Genomic DNA, 2,948 nt, shown 5'->3' with positions numbered 1-2,948 from the left:
ATTTCCCTAACATCAACTTATCTGACCTTTTCTGCTTGACTCAGACATATACTAGTTATTGCAAATAAGGGAAACCATGGGAGCTAAGTTTCTTTGGCCTGGCTTATTTCACTTAATATAATTTTTTCCAAGTGTTTCCATTTCCTAACAAATGGGAAAATGTCATTCTTTCTGATGGAGGCATAGAATTCCATTGAAAGCACCTAATTTTATTTTATTTTATTTTATTTATTTTATTTTTTTATTGTGAAAATACTGTACAGAGGGGTTACAATTACATGGGCAAGATAATGAATACATTTCTTATCAAGCATTGTAGCCTCCTCCTTTGTTTCTCCTCAAGCATTGTAGCCTCCTCCTTTGTTTCTCCTTCCAATCCCTTCCCATCCTCCCCCTGCCCCCCACCCAATCCTCCACGCTACCCCCCCACCCCCCAACCCCTACCTGCACCAAAGTCGTAAAGTTCATTTTTCGACATAATGACTTGTACATCTCATTGTTGCAATGGGTCCACCTGTATCCCTTTTAAATGATTTGAGAACACCCAATTTTATAAGACAAACATTTTTTTAAATCAAAAGGGAGGAAACTTCTCTGATAAAACAGTTAGAAATTCCAATACCACATTTTAATTGATGGGAAGATCATCCAGCCAAAAAAAAAAATCAACAAAGAAATATCAGAGTTAACATACTTTAGGGCAAGTAGAACAAATAGACACAATATCTTATCTAATGAATACAAAATACACATTCTTTAACATGTGGAACAATCATTGGGATTGACTATGTATTAGGCCCTCCAAAATCTTAACAAACTTAATAGGCTGGGAAGGTGGCTCAGTGGTAGAGCGCTTGCCTTGCATGCTTGAGGCCCTGGGTTCGATTCCTCAGCACCGCATAAGCAAAAAAGAAAAAAGCCGGAAGTGGCATTGTAACTCAAGTGGTAGAGTGCTAGCCTTGAGCTGAAGAGCTGAGGGACAGTGCCCAGGCCCAGAGTTCCAGCCCCACGACTGGACCTTCCACCCCCCAAAAAACAAACAAACAAAAAAACAACAAAATCTTAACAAACTTAAATTATCAGTTTATATTATACATCTTCCCTGACTACAATAGAATAAGGCTAGCAATTAAAAGCAAACACATTCCATAAATTCATGGATATTTAACCACATGCTCTTAACCACACATTGAGCCATTGAATAAATGAGTACAATAGTTAATTAGAACATTCTTTGGAGTAATTGAAACAAATCATACAAAACACATTGGATACAACAAGAACAGTACAGCAAGAGCCAGGCAAGTTTATGGCAAGAAACACATTTAAAAATGGGAAACTTTAAAATAAACAATCTAATAATGCCTTTCAAGGCCCTACTAAAGCAAGACTAAGCCAGCCTCAAAATTTGTGAACAAAAACTTATACAAAAATGAAAGAATCAGAAAGAAAAAAATACAAAAGATCAATAAAATAGCTGGCTTTTAAAAAAGACAAAAAAAATCAAGAAACATGACTATATTAACAGAATAGTACATGTCTCCTGCAAAAACCAAACCAAACAACAACAACAAAACCCAGACATGAAAAAGATAGCAGTTATCATGAAAATACATTTAGAAATTGAATTTGCAATAATTGAAAATTCATATGCTACTGAATTGGAAAAATTAGAAGAAATTTATAAATTTCTGAACATTTATAACCTATCAAAATTGAACTAGGAGGGCATAAAAAGCCTAAGAGACCAATGGTAAGCGTCAGATTGAATCAGTAATAGCTTCTCCATAAAGAAAAACTTAGTATTGAATGGCTCCACTGCTTAATTCTCTCAAACACTTAAGGATGAAGGACTTACAATTCTATTTGGACTATTTCAAAACACAGAAAAGAAGATATTCTTCCAAACTCCTTCACAAGGCCAGTATTATCATTTTCTTGAGATGGTAGTACTCCCCGCTTTTATTAGCATTAATTGATAGTACAAAGGGATATCATTGTGATAATGATATTGTGGAAAATGGCTTAACCTAAAGCACTCACCTCCCCCTGACAGCCATATCTTAGAACTGTCCTTGCTGCAAACCCCATTAAACCATCTTCCTTCCTCTTTCCCTTGAACAAATGCACCAATGGTCTTGGAAGAGAGCCTGAGACCAAGGCCACATCCGATGCGGATGCTCCTGACCAATACAGATGCTGCTGAAACCTTAACTCCTCAGTCAGAATATTGTTCTCTCACCTTCATCTCACCCCACTTCCATCTGCCCCTCCCCCCAATTTTATTCTTTCTGCCTAATATTTAAAGAGACCCTAATTGTTTTTTTTTTTTTTTTGTCAGTCGTGGGGCTTGAACTCTGGGCCTGGGCGCTGTCCCTCAGCTCTTCAGCTCAAGGCAAGCGCTCTACCACTTGAGCTATAGCGCCACTTCCGGTTTTCTGGAGGTTTATTGGAGATAGGAGTCTCACGGTCTCTCCTGCCTGGGCTGGCTTTGAACCGCGATCCTCAGATCTCAGCCTCCTGAGTAGCTAGGATTACAGGCGTGAGCCACCAGCGCCCGGCTAAAGAGACCCTACTTGTAAGGAGGTGCACCATTTCCCCTTCAGTCGCCCTTCCCAGGCTTCTCTCCTGAATAAGATCTGTTGAGTTCACTTCATCCTTTCTTTATTCTGATACCCTCATGACTCAGTTTCCAACAACATGCACATTGTATTTTGAACATGGTTATTCTATCATTTTCCCCCCTCTTCCTTTTTTTTTGTTTTTGTTTTTTTTTACTGGTCCTGGGGCTTGAACTCTGGGCTTGGGCGCTGTCCCTGAGCTCCTTTTTGTTCAAGGCTAGCACTCTACCACTTGAGCCACAGCACCACTTCTACTTCCAGCTTTTTCTGTGATTAATTGGAGAAAAGTCTGCCTGGATTGGCTTCAAACCTCGATCCTCAGATCTC

The sequence above is a fragment of the Dipodomys ordii genome, unplaced genomic scaffold (genome assembly GCF_000151885.1).
Source record: "Dipodomys ordii isolate 6190 unplaced genomic scaffold, Dord_2.0 Scaffold10, whole genome shotgun sequence".
In the NCBI taxonomy this organism is placed as follows: domain Eukaryota; kingdom Metazoa; phylum Chordata; class Mammalia; order Rodentia; family Heteromyidae; genus Dipodomys; species Dipodomys ordii.
This window is presented reverse-complemented; position numbering follows the sequence as displayed.